Source organism: Anomaloglossus baeobatrachus, chromosome 4 (assembly GCF_048569485.1).
Source record: "Anomaloglossus baeobatrachus isolate aAnoBae1 chromosome 4, aAnoBae1.hap1, whole genome shotgun sequence".
In the NCBI taxonomy this organism is placed as follows: domain Eukaryota; kingdom Metazoa; phylum Chordata; class Amphibia; order Anura; family Aromobatidae; genus Anomaloglossus; species Anomaloglossus baeobatrachus.
Window position 1 is genome coordinate 631,955,307 of NC_134356.1, and position 16,730 is coordinate 631,972,036.

Consider the following 16,730-nt stretch of genomic DNA (forward strand, 5'->3'; position numbering starts at 1 on the left):
GCCCTGTATGACTTTTGTCTCCACAATTTTTGCCACCTCAGGGTCGTCGGACGGGGAGTCTGTTTGAGCCGGCAGGGACCCCGAGAATTTATTAAGTCGTACGGGTTTCAGGAGGGACACGTGAAAGGTGTTGGCTATAGCCCAGCGTGGAGGGAGCTGGAGTCGGTATGCCACCGGGTTTACCTGCTGTAGTACCTTAAACGGACCCAGATACCTAGGGGCGAATTTGGCTGCCTGTACCCGTAGGTTAACATTCTTAGAGGACAGCCATACTAGGTCACCAGGGGCGAAGGATGGTGCAGGGCGACGGCGGACATCAGCCGTTGTCACCATCCGGTCTTTAGCCTTCTTAAGAGCCTCTTGGGTGTCATCCCAGATCTCCCGGGCCTTGGTCGCCCAATCCTCCACTCTAGTATCGGGTGACGTAATGGGGATCGGAACCGGGATTCTGGGATGTTGTCCGTTATTGAGTAGGAACGGAGTCTGGCCAGAGGATTCATGGACCGAATTGTTAATGGCAAATTCGGCCCAAGGAAGGAGGTTAGCCCAGTTGTCGTAATGCGCGGAGATAAAATGGCGGAGGTAAGTTACCAAGGTTTGATTAGTCCTCTCCACTAGTCCATTGGTCTCGGGATGGTATGCGGAGGAGATGTTCAGCTCTATCTGCAGGAGCTTACAGAGCTCTCTCCAGAAGCGAGACGTGAACTGGGGACCCCGGTCGCTCACCACCTTGTCAGGCATGCCATGCAACCTAAATACATGCCGAATGAACAAGGTGGGGAGAGCACGTGACGTCGGGAGTCGTGGGAGAGGCACCAAGTGGACCATTTTAGAGAAGTGGTCCGTGATGACCCATACGACCTTGTGCCCTGCTGACTTGGGCAGATCTCCCAGGAAGTCCATCCCTACCACTTCCCAGGGACGATCCGGCACTGGCAGTGGGTGAAGAAGACCTGCCGGTCTCTGCCGAGACGGCTTATTCCGAGCACACGACATACAGGCTCCCACATACTCCTGTACGTCCTGGGGTAGTCTCGGCCACCAATAATGCCTGGTCACCAGGTCTCTGGTCCTTTTGACCCCAAAGTGACCCCCGACCTTGGAAGCATGGGCCCACGATAGCACCTCGTTCCGTAATTCAGGGGGAACGAGGGTTTTGCCAGGTGGCACCTGGTCCAAAGAAGTGGGAGTGACCATCCTCAAGCTGTCCGGGGGTAGTATAAGACGAGGCTCCTCCTCGTCCTCCTCCAACACAACCATACAACGTGACAAGGCATCGGCCCGTACGTTCTTCTCACCGGCCAGGTGGCGGATAATAAAGCGGAACCGGGAGAAGAATAAAGACCAACGGGCCTGCCTTGGGTTCAGGCGTTGTGCTGTCTGGAGGGATGTGAGGTTTTTGTGGTCAGAATATACCTCAAATGGATGCTTCGCACCCTCCAGGAGATGCCGCCATTCCTGGAATGCTAGTTTCATCGCCAGTAACTCCCTATCCCCTATGGAGTAGTTCCTCTCGGCCGGAGAAAAGGTCTTGGAGAAAAAGAAACAAGGATGCTTCCTTCCTCGTTCGTTTTTCTGGTACAGGACTGCACCTGCACCGACCGAAGAGGCGTCTACCTCCAGTAGGAAGGGTTTGGAGATGTCTGGACGATGAAGGATGGGAGCTCTGGAGAAGTGAGTTTTGAGAGAGTGAAATGCCTCTACCGTTTCTCGTGTCCATGCTTTGGGATTAGCGCCCTTGCGGGTAAGGGCAATGATGGGTGCTGCCACCGTCGAGAAGTTGGGAATGAACTGGCGATAATAATTGATAAACCCCAAGAATCGCTGGATCGCCTTCAGCGAGCGGGGCTCAGGCCAGTTCATCACTGTCTCCAACTTCCCCGGATCCATTGCTAACCCCTGACTGGACACGATGTACCCCAGGAACGGCAAGGATTCCCGTTCAAAAACGCACTTTTCCAGCTTAGCATATAGCGAATGGGTGCGGAGCCTCTTAAGTACTCGGATGACATCCCTCCGATGGGTGGTAAGATCGGGTGAGAAGATAAGAATGTCATCCAGGTATGCAACCACGGAAAGATACAAATCCCGGAAAATGTCATTCACAAAGTCTTGAAATACGGCGGGGGCATTGCAGAGTCCGAAGGGCATTACTAGATACTCGTAGTGACCGTCCCTGGTGTTAAAGGCGGTCTTCCACTCATCGCCCTTTCGGACTCGCACTAGATTATACGCCCCGCGTAGATCCAGCTTTGTGAAGACCTTTGCCCCGCGGAATCGATCAAATAGCTCAGTAATGAGGGGCAAAGGGTATTTGTTCTTGATCGTGATTGCATTTAATCCCCTGTAATCGATACAAGGGCGCAGATCCCCTTCCTTCTTCTGCACAAAAAAGAACCCTGCACCAGCCGGTGAAATAGACTTGCGAATGAACCCCTTCGCCAGGCTGTCCTGAATATATTTGGACATAGCCTCCGTCTCTGGAGCAGAGAGTGGATACACTCTGCCCCTAGGGGGCTCGGAGCCTGGCTTCAGGTCTATTCGGCAATCATATGGCCGGTGGGGAGGAAGAGTATCTGCGGCCCTTTTTGAAAAGACATCCCTATAGGCCTCATAAGGTGTCGGTAAACCCGGCCCCCCTGTATTCTCTGAGGACCCAACCGACCTAATGGTAGCGGGTGGTTCGGTAGTCACGAGGTGCTCTCTACAGGATCCTGCCCAGGATGAGATCTCCCCTGTTGCCCAGTTGAGTATAGGAGCATGCTGTCTCAACCAGGGAAGGCCCAGTAGGATCTCATCCGTCCCCCCTGGAAGCACCAGGAAGGACACCTGCTCATGGTGTCCCGGTGGTACATCCATCCTGAGAGGGATAGTGATCTGGGTGATAGGATCGAGTAGTATGGACCCGTCGACTACCCGGACCCTGAGTGGCTTGGGCAACAGAACCAGGGGAACTGAGTATCGGGTTGCCAGGGAGGTCGAGATAAAATTGCCTTCAGCGCCTGAGTCCAAGCAAGCCAGGGCAGAGAAGAGAGTAGTGCCGAACTGCAACTGAGCGCTGATAGTCAACCTAGAGGGAGAGGTAGCGTCTAGAGTCCCCCCTCTGATAGAAACTAGACGCTGTCTTTTCCCGACGGTTTGGGACATCGGGTAGCTATGTGTCCCCTCTGCCCACAGGAAAAGCAGATGACACCAGACCGAGAACCTGGGGTAGAGGAGACCGCTTTGGACACCTCCATTGACTCCACGGAGTCGCCTACAGAGCTGGCTGGGAGACCTGTCTGGTGAAAAACGGAAGCCAGACGCTTTTTAGGCCTTGAGGACGTGGGTACTGAAGAGACCTCGAGCCTCCGCTCCGCCTGGCGGATGTCTATGCGAGAGGCAACCACAATCAAGGACTCTAAAGTAGCAGGCACCTCACGCGTGGCCAGTGCGTCTTTGACGAACCCCGCCAGGCCCTCCCAGAACACAGGGACAAGGACCTTATCCGGCCAGTCCAGCTCTGCGGCAAGTGTCCTAAAGTGTACGGCAAAGTCCCCGACTGAAGCGGACCCTTGCCGAAGTCGTAGGAGGCGCAGCGCGGAGTCGTGGGTGACTTGAGGCCCAAGGAACACCATTCTCATGGCCCCAAGATAGGCTGCTAAGTTATTCACCACCCGATCTCCGCGCTCCCACAACGGCGTGGACCACTTCAGCGCTCTGCCTGTGAGCAGGGACTGGACGAAGGCTACCTTCGCCTTCTCGGTAGCGTAAAGAGTCGCGGACAGCTCTAAGTAGGTGGTGACCTGGTTTATAAAGCCACGGCACTCGGAGCTGTCCCCGCTAAAGCGCTCTGGAAGCGCAAGGCGAGGAGACCTTCCGCCCAATATCACAGCCTGGGTAGCCGCCTGGGTGGCGACTGTCGTCAGAGTAGTCTTGTCGGAGGAAGACTGCTCCACTGCTGCCAATCGTGATTCCAACTGCTGCACATAACGCAGCAACTGCTGCTGCTCTTCAGCCATAGCCAGACCTTTGGCGCGACCGTAATGTTACGAGGGGGACCCGGGGAAGCGTGCCAAGATGGGGAATGGACAGCTTCCGCCGGTCAAGGTCCACTGTGCGGTGTAAGGGACCGCTGCTATGGTGGGTGAAGAGTGAGCGGGTTGCTGCTAGCGATCGTCTGGAATGTCACAGACGATCTATGTACACCGGTCTGCCCTAACCCGTGAGGGTTGTATGGCAGGGATCACACGGCTCGGTGTACCTGTTGCACGGGGAAGCACAGAGGTGCCCACGCACGTGTGCCAGTGGAAGTCACGAGAATATGGCACGAGGGTAGCACAGAGGTGCCCACGCACGTGTGCTTTCAATAACCAGATGAGTCCGGTGGAGACTCGAGGAGCTCACCTGGAACAAGAACACGGCCTGTCAAAGGAGCTACTGCCGGAGCAGCAAGGCAGGGACACGGCCTGCAAACCAGGTGCTGCCTAAGCAGCAAGGGCCAAGCCCACAGAATACGATAATGCCTGAGCAGTGGCGTGGCAGCACGCTGCCAGACATCCAAACATAGAAGGACGGTCGCGCGCCGCCATGATGGCAGGAGGAGCTTTTAAGGAGGTGTAGCTCCAGCCAAGGGCGGGTGCGAGGCGGAGATGACGGACTTGACCCAATCAGGATCCACGACATCCCAGCCTGGCCAGTCAGGATTCACCACGTCACCAGCCTTGTCATCAAGCCGTGTGATGTCAGTGGGCGAATCAGGATCCACCAAGCATAGCACATGCTCACCCTCCTGCCTCTGGGAAATAGAGGTGGGATCCTCGGTCTCATAATGTGTAGAGATAACGGGAGTCTCACTGCTTCCCTGAACAGCAAACCTCTGCACATTGCGCAACCTCACAGACCTTCGAGGCTGCTGAGCAGGAGGAGCTGCGGCAGGCAAGGAATGGGAGACTGCCTAATCTCTTGCAACAGGAGTACCACTAGGTGTCACTCTCGTGCTGCCTCTCTGAGGAGGTTTCTCCTGCACTCTGCGCAGTCTGGCAGACCTTCGGCGCTGTTGAGCAGGAGCGCTCGTGGCAGGCAAGGAGACTGTCTCATTCCTTGCCACAGGAGAGCCACGAGGTGTAACACAATGGGTTCAGACTGGTGGGGGTTAGTCCTGGATCCATGCCCGACGCGTGTTTCGGTTGCCTTTCTTAAGGGCCACCACACGTTGTATATACCCCGTCACACTCCCCCTTAAATACCATCTGGGTCCTGGTCGTCCGCCCTCAGACCGCCCTCTGTGCGCACGTGTGCAGAGTGATCCGGAAATCAAAGATACACACCACCGGCAGCAAGCAGCGACCATCCGCGCATTGGTCGGGGGAAATCCCTACATGACGTCGTTCATGCATGCGCGGTATCGCTTAAGGTGCTGCCGGGTGTATGCACCCGGAAATCGCATCCGCACAGTGCGCATAGCAAGTCACAGATGGGCAGGTGAAACAGGAAACGCGATATAAGGGAGATTATATGCACAGTAAAATGGTTTACAGGCACCAATTATAAGATAACTTTAAGGGTGGTAATCACATGTAATCTAGATATTAAATATGTACATATCAACCGGCAACAATACTCAATATATATAAATTACATCATAGTTGGTACCACTACTCGATATACACAAGTCATATCATAATCTGATTACATATCGAGCATACAACCTAACTTAAAATCCCAGGACAGTCCTGGAACACAAAAAAATGGCCGTATTGAATGTAAATAACGCATCAGTATATCAATCGGTAAATATGAGCCTCATTAAACAGGAGTGAGGGGGAGTTTGGAGAGATATCACATGGTAAAAGCCAGGGCCACGCCATAACACAAACACAGATGCATGTATTTTACATCCGATCCGTACCATGACACTGCTCCGGATCCCACCACACGGTACCACCTCACCTAACCATGTGTCAAACAGACAGCATGATTCAATCTCCCAGGTGAATCCTGGTCATTTAGCTCAAAAAATATTATGTTAGGTGTATATCAATCACCATCCAGTATGAATGCAATAGTGAAATAACTATATATCACATACAAGATATAAAGCAGTAGTATCATAAAGCAAGGGTCAAAGTCCCATGACAATACAATGCTATGCATTGCAATGCAATCAGACACATCATTTTCTTATTCAATTTTCATGTTTCATCCGAATGCTGTGTAATGAGATCAACCCTCCTGCTTCATCAAAGGTCATCAGGTCGGAAAAAGAGAGAAGGGGAAGTGAATCTGACGGGTCCTCATATGCAATAATGTTACTGAAATACAAACAACATGCAATTAAAAAACAGCATAATTACAGGCGGTATTAAAAACACATTGATCCACAAAACTGTATATACAGGAGAAACCTACCATCTCAAATAAAGAGGGTTATCCAAAGAAATTACTGTCATTATGTGTTGAGAAAGGGAGCAAAACTAAGTTGCTCATTTAGGCCCACAGAGGACAGGGTCCCCAGGGAGAATATCCACCTGGATTCCAACCTTGACAAGGCCATTTTCAAGTTGCCCCCTCTTATTCCCCCATTAATAAGGTCAATCCCCATCACTTTCAGTCCAGTCGGATCACAATTGTGGTGGACTTTAAAGTGCCTGGGGAGAGTCCTAAGCAGAGTAAGATCTGTCATAGATGGAGCCTTCAAGATGTCGCAGACTGTGTTACATGAGCTGCCGCTTGCCCAGAATATAGTCTGCTGGTACAGGTATATTGACGACGTGCTGTTCCTGTGGCAAGGTGCCCGTCCTCTGCTGGATGACTTTATGGAAGATCTGAACCAGAATGAAGTTAATGTCAAATTGACATACAAGGCAGATCAGAAGAGAATTGAATTTTTGGACATTGTGGTGGAGGTTGGAGAAGGGGGCTTGATTGAGACTGATTTATTCGGAAAAACGACATCCATAAACGCACTAATACATGCGTCGTCAGCCCATCAGTGATCCACAATTAGAGCTATTCCAACCAGCCAATTTTTGAGGGCAAAGAGAATGTGCTATACCCCTCAAAAATTTGAAGATCAGGCTAAAGACCTCCATGTGCGGTTCAGAGATAGGGGATACGGTATTCGCGGAATCAAACACGGGTATAAAAGAGCTAAGCAGACATCCAGAGAACAATTATTATACGGTCCTAAGGTAATAACGGAAGAGGAAAGTGGGAATTGAACTAGATTCATCTCCACTTTTAATGGAGAGTGGAGACGCATTAGGGAGGCACTATCTAGACATTGGCCTGTCTTACAGTCAGATACAGTATTGGCCAGTGAGTTACCGGGAGCCCCCCTATTAACCTCTAGGAGAGGCAGGAGTCTACGGGACCTTCTGGTAGATAGCCACTATGTGGTTAGGACACCCGGAGGCCTTTTTGGACACAGTACCCCTAGAGTTGGTTGTTTTACATGCGGTGAATGCGTGACATGTAGGTCTGGGAACATCATCAGAGGCAGAGAATTCATTTCGGCAGATAAAAATCTACACTTTTACATCAAGAAATTCATTTTGTGCAGTAGCATGTATGTAATTTATTATGCCAAATGCGCTTGGGATTTGATTTACGTGGGATTGATCTTCAGGCAGCTATGCGTCCGCATACGCAAACATGTTCGCGACATCTTGAAGGCTCCATCTGTGAAATATCTTACTCTGCTCAGGACTCCCCCCAGGCACTTTAAAGTCCACCGCAATTGTGATCCGACTGGACTGAAAGTGATGGGGATTGACCTTGTCAATGTGGGAATAAGAGGGGGCAACTTGAAAATGGCCTTGTCAAGGTTGGAATCCAGGTGGATATTCTCCCTGGGGACCCTGTCCCCTGTGGGTCTAAATGAGCAACTTAGTTTTGCTCCCTTTCTCAACACATAATGATAGTAATTTCTTTGGATAACCCTCTTTATTTGAGATGGTAGGTTTCTCCTGTTTATACAGTTTTGTGGATCAATGTGTTTTTAATACTGCCTGTAATTATGCTGTTTTTTAATTGCATGTTGTTTGTATTTCAGTAACATTATTGCATATGAGGACCCGTCAGAGTCACTTCCCCTTCTCTCTTTTTCCGACCTGATGACCTTTGATGAAGCAGGAGGGTTGATGTCATTACACAGCATTCGGATGAAACATGAAAATTGAATAAGAAAATTATGTGTCTCATTGGTATTGTCATGTGACTTTGACCCCTGCTATGATATAGTATCATAAATACTACTGCTTTATATCTTGTATGTGATATATAGTTATTTCACTATTGCATTCATACTGGATGGTGATTGATATACACCTAACATAATATTTTTTGAGCTAAATGACCAGGATTCACCTGGGAGATTGAATCATGCTGTCTGTTTGACACATGGTTAGGTGAGGTGGTACCGTGTGGTGGGATCCGGAGCAGTGTCATGGTACGGATCGGATGTAAAATACATGCATCTGTGTTTGTGTTATGGCGTGGCCCTGGCTTTTACCATGTGATATCTCTCCAAACTCCCCCTCACTCCTGTTTAATGAGGCTCATATTTATCGATTGATATACTCATGATGCGTTATTTACATTCAATACGGCCATTTTTTTGTGTTCCAGGACTGTCCTGGGATTTTAAGTTAGGTTGTATGCTCGATATGTAATCAGATTATGATATTACTTGTGTATATCGAGTAGTGCTACCAACTATGATGTAATTTATATATACTGAGTATTGTTGCCGGTTGATATGTACATATTTAATATCTAGATTACATGTGATTACCACTCTTAAAGTTATCTTATAATTGGTGCCTATAAACCATTTTACTGTGCATATAATCTCCCTTATATCGCGTTTCCTGTTTCCCCTCCCCATCTGTGACTTGCTATGCGCACTGTGCGGATGCGATTTCCGGGTGCATACACCCGGCGGCACCTTAAGCGATACTGCGCATGCGTGAATGACGTCATGGAGGGATTTCCCCCGACGAATGCACGGATGGTCGCTGCTTGCCGCCAGTGTGTGTGTATCTTTGACTTCCGGATCACTCTGCACACGTGCGCACAGAGGGCGGTCTGAGGGTGGACGACCAGGACCCAGATGGTATTTAAGGGGGAGTGTGACTGGGTATATACAATGTGTGGTGGCCCTTGAGAAAGGCAACCGAGACACGCGTCGGGTGTGGATCCAAGACTAAACCGCACCAGTCTGAACCCATTGGGTATGTACTTGTCTTGAATATCTTCCCTGATTATCTTATGTGATGGACTTAGCATAGTATTACCATGCAGAGGGATTAACTTTATCTTTGATGCTCTGGATTCAGACTGCTGGCAACATACTGTTTCTTTTTACACCCTGAGGGAATGTATTGGGATACTCAATCTGGTATTGTATCTAAAAAAACTTTCCCCGTGATTTAAGGTGTAATGTGCAACTTCTGTTTATCCTGGTCCCCACATAGTGAGGTTACCTCCTTTCTGTCTTCATTATATTGTTACAGAATTGGGAAACACACGGTGGTGTTTTTTTTCCCTTTTTAAATAAGGTTTTGTTTAATAAATGTTGCATTGAAACTACTCCATTGTGTGTTTTTACACATTATTGAAAAAGTGTGAATAGGAGTTTGATCTGATTATGGGATTGTACTGGGGACATTATTGCTCAAGCAAAAAATTGCTTATATGATTGATTATAAATATATACTCCCCTTGTCTTCCATGAAAACTATATCAATGTCATCCAGGACTTCAAGATATGGATCCCGAATGGACAAAGCCTGCATTTCTCCCATTCGCTTAGCCGTAGTAATGGCCACCAGAAAGGCCGTTTGAAGGACAATTGTTGAATAGGCAAACCATCCAGTGACTCAAATGGTGCATCACAGAGTGCATTGAGAACAAGCCCCGGATCCCAGGGAGGCACTGTGGATCGAATAGTGGGCCGCAGTCTTTGGATGCCTTTGACAAAACGAATTATCCAAGGATGGGATGCAAGGGAAGCGTCAAAAAACACACTGAGCCCCGAGATCTAGACCTTGAGCGTACTGGGTTTCAGACCTTGGTGGAAACCTGCTTGTAGAAACTCAAGGATTCGAGGAATATCTGGATGGGCACTATCCACTGGTTCGTCCCCAAGGAAGGTAAAAAACCTCGTCCAGATCCCCCTGTATATGGACTGGGTCACCAGTTTTCTGCTGGCCTGTAGAGTAGAAATAACTGCAGCTGATAAGCCCATCTTCTTCAGGTATCTCTCCTCAGGATCCAAGCCGATGAATGGAGATGGCGGAGATCTTGGTGGAACACTGGGCCCTGGCTGAGGAGATCCTCCCGGAGGGGAAGGAGAATGGGTTCGTCCACCGCCAGACTCTTCAGGAGAGAAATCCAGCTCCTCCTTGGCCAAAACGAAACAATGATGATGACTCTGGCTCTGTCCTGCCGGATCTTCCTGAGAATCCTGGGAATTAACGGAATGGGGGGAAAGGCATATGCCAGACCCATGTCCCACGGTTGTGACATCGCATCCACTGCAGTTGGTCTGTCCCTCGGGTCGAGAGAAAATAATTTTTCGGTCTTCGTGTTTCACCTGGAGGCGAATAGATCCCACCGAGGAGTCCCCCATTTGGCGACCAGAGACTGGAACACTGAGTTGTTCAGAACCCAACCCGCAGGATGTACTGTGTGTCTGCTGAGTTAATCCGCTAAGATGTTCTCCGAGCCCTTCAGATGGACTGCTGAGATGGACAGTACAGAGGTCTCGGCCCAGCGAAAGATGTTGTGTGCCAACGCCTGTAACTGAGGATGTCTGGGGCCTCCTTGGTGTCTGAGGAAGGACACAGTCGTGACATTGTCCGAGAGAATGCGGATGTGACGATGCAGGAACAAGTGTTGTTGGCTGAGGGCCTGCCAGACTGCGTGCAATTCCCTGAAGTTGGAGGAATTGTTCGCCATCTGGCCCAGCCACGTTCCCTGGAAGTAAGTGGAGCCCACGTGTGCCCCCCAACCGGACTGGCTGGCATCTGTGATGAGCGTAACAGAGGGCGAGCAGTCCCAATGGACTCCCAGCGATAGGTGTTCCTGGTCCGTCCACCACGTCAGAGTATGTCTGAGTCGAATTGGAAGGGAGATCCTGCTGTTTAAGGTGGTTCTGCTGGTCACGGAGCAGTGATGTCTTACAGTAGTGGAAAGAATCAGTCTCTGAAGGGGTCTGGAATGAAATTGGCTCCACCATACGCATGGAATACATGACGTCATCAGACCTAACACTCATTGCCTCTCGAACCGTGCATTTCTGCTGTCGTTGGAATGACACCATTCTGTCCTGAAGCGATTTCACTTTCTGTGTTGGTATGAAGGACATTCTTGCATCTGAGTCCAGAAGAGTCCCCAAGAAGACCTTCTTGGATTCTGCCAGTAAATTGGACTTGTGAGTGTTCACCAGCCACCCCAGTGTTTGGAGTTGGGTTAGAGCTACCGCCACTTTCTGGGACAACTCTTGCGGCGTGTCCGCTATTAGGAGTAGATCATCCAGGTAAGGGACTTTGCTGACATCTCGTGTTCTGAGGTGGGCGACAACCTCCGCCATCACTTTTGTGAAGGTTCTGGGAGCGGAAGATAGGCCGAAGGGAAGGCACCGGAACTGGTAATGATAGATTATTCCCCTTTTTTCTTTGGCAAATCTCAGGAATTTTTGGCAGTTGTGATGAATGGCTATGTTATAGTAGGCGCTTGTTAAATCTATCGTGGCCATAACTGAGTGTTGATTTATGAAAGGAATGGTGGATCTGATGGATTCCATACGGGATTTTTTGTAGCGTACAAAGCGGTTTAGAGGTTTCAAATTGATAATGGTGCGAACCTCGCCCGATGGTTTTAAGACTGTAAAGAGACTGGAATAGTGGCTCTGAAACTGTTCCTGTACTGGAACAGGACATATGGCCTGGGTGAGTAACAGAGCCTTGACCTCGGACCAGAAATGGCTGGACAAGCTCCGAGACCGAAATTTTGTGAGAAGAAATCTGTTGGGAGGAACCCGAGAGAATTCTATCTGGAGCCCTTGTGACACCACCCGGAGGACCCAAGGATTGGATGTGACTTTTTTCCATTCCTCCTGAAAGCCCTCCAGTCGGCCGCCAACTGCTCTGGCGTCAGGACCGATCTTGTTTCTTCCTGGTGTCAAAGGCAGGGTTCCGATCTTTTCCCCCCTTGTAATAGCTCCATCTACCTGATTTACCCTTGCCCTTGTAGTCAGGAACCCGAAAGGACCGAAACCTAAGGGAAGGGGGGCCCCAACGAGGTATATCCTCGGGAAATCCACCTTTTTTATCTGAAGCTTTCTCAAGTATGTCATCTAGTGCGGGACCAAAAACTCTAATGCCCGAAAATGGAATAGAACACAGTTTGTTTTTAGAGGCGCTATCCCCCGAGTACGTTTTTAACCAGATGGCGCGACGAGCGGAATTAGTCAAGGCCTCATTACGGGCAGAAAATCTGATGGACTCCGCCGAGGCGTCCGCCATGAACCCTGTTGCTAGCTTCAGGAGGGATATGGATTCCAGGAGAGCGTCTCTGGGAGCCTTATCCGTAACCAGAGTGTCCAGGTCATCTAACCACCTGGACATGGATCTGGCCACTGAAGTTGCCGCAATGTTAATTTTTATTGTGGTTGCAGAGGCTTCCCACGCTTTTTTTAGGAGGCCGTCAGCTTTTCTGTCCATTGGGTCCTTAAGACCGGAAGAGTCCTCAAAGGGGATAGCAGTTTTTCTTGCCACTTTAGCCACCGGGTCATCAATTTTAGGACTGTCCTCCCATTCTCGAATATCATCTGGCTCAAAGGGAAGGCGATTTCAGAAGTCCCTGGGAATCACCAACTTCCTTTCAGATTCCTGCCACTCCTCCATGATCATCGCCCTGACATGTTGTTGACTGAAAACACTCTATGACGTTGCGACCTGAGCCCCCCGAACATCTCGTCCTGGACTGATCCCGGCTTTTCTTGTTCCTCCACCATCATGGTTTTCCTGACCGCCCTAAGGAGGTCATCCATATAGGAAAAGAGATAACGTCGTCTTTCCTCAGGAGCCGGGCCCATCGCCTCATCTTCCACCTGAGAATCGGATTCATAGGAGAGCTCCTCATCCTCTATGTCATGTCTCTGCCGCTTACGAGGTGCGTCCCGAAATTCCAGCTGGGAAGATGTACTGGCAATAACCAACAGACCCTCTTCACGGATCATCGCTCTCATATCTGTCAGGAGGGATTTATGTTCATCTGAAACTAACTTAGCGATGCAGGAGTCGCAAAGTTGTTTCGTGCAGGACTCTGAAAGTCTTGAATTACAAACTGCGCATTTTTTAATTTTGGCTGATGATTTCCTAAGAATTCTTTTAGGGATGGTGCCGGTGCGTGCAGTGGAAGAATCCTGAAATACATAAGGTGCAGACTGAAGCTGACCTCACCATTTCCACTACTGGGCATACCCGATGCACCCGCACTTACGCGACCCTGAGACCTCTCAGGTGATTTGGCGTCCGACCTGTCACCCTCGTCCATTACAATAAAGCAGTCAGCAGAGTTTGTTAGATAATAACAGAGGGTATAACCCGAAGGTTTTATTACCTGTGTGGGCGACGTCAGGTCCCGTTCCTGCCTCCTGATCTCCGTTTTGGATCACACGCCGCCTCCCGGGGAGCCGTCCTGTTCCGAACCCGGAAATGCGGAATTCGCAGTACTGCGCATGCGCCACCGTGCGTGCCAGGCTGGACCGCATGGTGTGCGCAGACCCGGAAGTGCCTCCTACCTGCGGCCAGACAGCGGGATCCCAAGAGCCCTCGCCTGAGGGAAGCGGCTGATGCCGGGAACTCCTGCTCCCCCGGCCGGCTGAGGGACCTCTCCTCGAGAGGTGTCGGCCAGGGGCTCCTTGACAGGACGGAAGGAGAGAGCGAGCCCCCCCAATCCGCCTGGACCCCGTACATCCCGATGGTAAGAAATGCGTCTGTCCTGTACAGGGATAGGAAAAACACTGAGGAGATGGGGAGGGGGAGGGGCTTTTAACCTCTTGCGTTTCCTGTCCCTGTAGAGGTCAAAGGAGCAACTCCTACCGTGCTGTCATGTGGCGACCTGGAAATAGCCATTTTTAGCTGGAGCACTGATTTTTCAGTATTTAGAAAATGAAATAGCAATTTTTAGCTCCACCACAAAGTGGCCACTATTTAGATGAAGAAATAAGAATTTTTAGTTGGAGCATAGAATGACCACTATTTAGATGAGAACATAGCAAGTTTGAGCTAGAGCACACAATTAGCAATCATTAGATGATGAAATGCCGATTTGTGGCACACAATGTTAACTACACTGCACGCCCCTGCACTTCCCTATTCTACACTATCGCCCTACATCCTAACTATCTTAACTACCTATGATTAAACCCCTAGCTAAGCTGCCTAGCAGCAGCGTGGCAGCACCGTCCCTTCAGCAATCACAAATTGGCGCTGACGCCGCATGTCCACTTTTTATATCCAGAGGCACATGTGACTTAGGCGGCCAATGACACAAGCCTTCATGTCTGAACGTTGTTGTTGGTTTCTGTGCCCTGATTAGCTGCCAGAACATACACACAAAGTGAAGGAGGGAAAAAAAATGTCCACCGCTCCTCTGACCTCTCATCACTCCCTCACCTCATCAAACACATCCCCCCGCTCATCATACAGCACCACAATCGTAGCCAAAGTAATAGTAAGGTATTAGAAAAGCTGCAAACCGTTACCAAACAAAACCAAACATTGCCGACTTTTGACAAAAGTCTTTGGAAATCTGAGCCCAACCTAAGCTGGCCAAGGCTCATACCGAATTTTGAAATTAGCGATCCTTTTCCGAACAATTTCGCTCATTTCTAGTGGTGATAGAGGTGAGAGGTTACTGAAAGGTTTCTGCAGCCATGTGGGGATCCGGGTCACATGCACCCCTTGGGGATGGGGCTATAGGCTTCTTCTGGCAAGGGATCTCCTGGCGGCTGACAGACGGTGTCCTCTTGTGATGCTGTTCTTCTTCGGCCTCCAAGCTCTCGACCACCTCTGCAGTGGCGGGCCACGTTATACCCACTGCGTACCACTCCTTGAGGGACCACAGGTGCATGAAGGACATCCCCTTCCCCACATGCAGGGTCTGCAGAATGGTGGGTAGGGTGATCCGCTTTACCATCGCCCGATTGCCATAAATATGATACCTGGTGAGGTCTTTGATTATGAACCCAAAGCCTTGGATCTGGTTAAAGTCAATCACCTTCTGAACACTGTTCATCAAACTCTGCCATGGACTCCTGGGCCAGGGCGTCTGCTCTCATCCTCTCCTCCACCACATCTGTCTCGCAAGAATCTTATAGGCTAAACCCAGTGACGGGGGTAGGGGACAACATCTTAGCTGGCTCCAGTTGATTTCTGGGACCTCCAGTGTTAGGAAGGTCTGGATGGCTGACTCACTCGGGCAGGCAGAGGACTTCTTCCACTTCTTCCTCCAGCTGCTCTGATGAGCTCCAGCAGACCAGCTCCAAGGCAGGCATATGAGGAGTTCTTGTCGCTTCACCCCTGATGGCCTCCTCGGTGGGGGAATTGGTCCTTCTAGATACAGCCTCGGCTTCCGAGTATTCTGCTTCAATCCGATCCCAGTGCTGGATCTGGACCGTGCTGAAAACAAGGCCCAGTGCTGGGTGCGGCACTATGCCCCAGCTTACTTAGATGGGTACCTTGCTGCCAGCAACTGCCGCTCCAGGAGCACAATGGTCACCTGTTGGCACAGGAGTCATCAGCCAGATGATGTCATGCAACTTGGCTTCACTTCCGGCATACGCTATGTCTGATTCTTGTTCAGTTCTCTTCGGGTAATTGCGAATGGTGGCATGCTCCCACTGATATACTCGCTTTCTGATATGTCCAACTGTCTGAACACCCTCTCACAAAATAGTGTCAGCCTGTGATCGGTACTTCCTGCATCACAGGGTCCGCCTCTTCCGGCGCCAGAGCCCTGTCATATCACCCGTCTGTCTCGCTGACTGCACCTACAGCCATGCCTCTCTCGCATGCTGGGCTGTGTGACGCCCTGGCCTATCAGGTCGTCACAGGATATTGTGCAATCTACCCTTCTGCACGGTATCCGATCCTCCTTGGTTACAGGTCCCTGGCCTTTGGTGTTGCTAAGAACAAGCTAATCAAAATCCTAGAAACACTCTGCACCACACCCACCAGACACACCAATGGGTAGCCTGATGGGTATAGGGACACCCATTTGGGGGGTTGGTTAGGGAGGGTCAGGAGTGTCAGGAGCAGTCAGTTGTGTGGTGAGGAGAGGTCACAAGTCAGTCGGAGGAGGTCAGGAGCTGGGCTCCTTGTTGATACTAGGTGGCAGACGTTGGTCTGGGCCTGGTAGGAGCTGAAACTGTGGTCGCAGGGGATCGTGTCAAGGGGCATGGAACTGCCAAGGAGGGCAACTGGCGGCCTTGTGCCATCTCCGGGCAGGGGCCAGGGCACAACGGGGTACGTGGACCCTAGGCTGGGAAGTAGCTTCAAGCGTCCTGGTAATTTACCCGACGAGGACGAGGTCTTCAAGATTCGTTTTCAACCCGCTCCATAATCGGGGTACTAGCGCAACGAGGGGGATAGGACTTTCCCAATACACAGTCCAGAAAATCCCAAGCGTGAACCCTGAGAGCAAACTCACTCCGTTAGCTATACGGGTGAGCGGGA